This window comes from Suricata suricatta, chromosome 4 (assembly GCF_006229205.1).
Source record: "Suricata suricatta isolate VVHF042 chromosome 4, meerkat_22Aug2017_6uvM2_HiC, whole genome shotgun sequence".
In the NCBI taxonomy this organism is placed as follows: Eukaryota; Metazoa; Chordata; class Mammalia; order Carnivora; family Herpestidae; genus Suricata; species Suricata suricatta.
In genome coordinates, this window is record NC_043703.1 from 148887354 (window position 1) to 148889372 (window position 2019).

A 2019-nucleotide genomic window follows, 5' to 3' on the forward strand; every position below is an offset into this window, starting at 1 on the left:
AAAAATTGATTCAGTATCTAATGGATAGTTGATACCTGTCACAACACAGCATTTTATATACTGTTAAGTGAAACTGCAATACAATCTAAGTTTATTTTGGGAGTGTTTGCTGTATCATTGGATTTAATGAAATGTTTAGAGGTGCAGTAGGCATGACTTTGAGTATATAATGAAAGAAAATGCAAAATGCTTATTGATTCATGATGTGGTTTCATCTTAGCTTGGGCAAACCATGCAGTATTTAATACATAGTAGCAAAATATTTACTATTGAAGCTTGAAAAGACGTGAAGGAAAAAAAAGAAATGCCATGTGATCCAATAATTTCACCACTGGGTATTTACTCATGGAAAATGAAAACACCAATTCGAAAAGATATATCCCCCCTATGTTTGTTGCAGCATTATTGACAATAGCCAAGATATGGAAGCGGCCTAAGTGTCTTTCAACAGATGAATGGATACACACGTACATACACACACTGGAATATTACACAGCCATAAAAATGATGAGATGGTGCCAAGTGAGACAACATAGATGGAACTGGACGGTATTATGCTAAGGGAAATAAGTCAGACTCAGAAAGCCAAATACCATATAATTCGATTCAAAAATATAATCTAGAAAAATGAATAAAAATATAATCAGAACTATAAATACAACAATGTAATCTAAAAAATAAATACATAAAAAATAGAAATGTAAATAGAGTAAGCAAACTGATGGTTGTCAGAGGGGACAGGGGTAGGGGACTGGGAGACTAGGTGGAGGAGAGAGGGAGATACAGGCCTCCGGTTATGGAACAAATAAGCCATGGGTATAAAAAGCAGAAAATAAGGAATACAGTAAGCTATATTTTAATAGCGATGTAATGGGACAGATGGTAGCTATACTTATGGTGAACATAGCATAATACATAAGCTTGTCAAATCCCTGTGTTGTATACCTGAAAGTAATGTAACACTGTGTGTCAAATACACTCAAAGAAATAAATCTTTTTAATTAAAAAAACACTCCAATGTCTTTACATTTTATGCTAAAAAATTGAAACCCTTCACATGACCTATGAGGCCTTACACAATCTGATCTGGCTACTTCCCAGACATCCCTCCTCCAACTCTCCCTTCCCTTGCTGGGCTCCAGCCATGCTAGTCTCACTGGACCTGGTAAGGGCCCATTTAGTCCTCACACCTTTATAATAGCTCTTCCTACTGCCTACAACCTGCATCCCACATCTCTTCATGGCTGGTTTCTTCTTTCATCCATGTCTATTCTTCTAAGAAAACTTCTTTGGGTGTAAAACAAATGTGAGAGCCACGAGACTGCTCTCAGACGCCCTACCATAGGGAACACAACTGAAACAACTGTTGCAGTTTTGGATCCATCACTGTCTCTGCACCAAAGTCATACCTCCTCCAACCAATGACTGAGTCTGGCAGAGATACTGAGGCACACCCATTACCGGGAGGCATGCCACTCCCCTGATAGTCGTCTTTAGCTTGAAGACAATACGGCCTTGCCAAACCTCAAACTGTACCACAATCTATGATATATTCACCCAAACTTCCTTCCTCTCTCCTTCACTCAGGGCCACACTTGCATCAGGGTATTCTGTACCCCCAGCTTCCCTCATCTCCCTCCTTCTTTTCTTTGACATACGAATTTTCACTAGTAAAGATTTTATACATTCGAACCCTTCTTTGTGCCTGTTTCTCAGAGAACCCCAATTAAAATAAGTATTTGATTCTGAGATATTAATGATTTTTTATATCTGCACATCATAATTTAAAAATTGTTTTATTGCTACATTATTCATCCCACATGCAACACTGTCCCCATTTTATGCATTAGCTGCTGAGGATTAGAAATAATAAATGACTTATGCTAAGGATCATAATAAGCAAGTGTAAAAGTAGAATTTGCCTTCTCACTCTAAACTTTCCACCATATTTATTGTATGCCCCGGTCTGTACAAAGGAGGGCTTCAGGGATGCCTAAAAAGATGGAAAACTCCACCAGA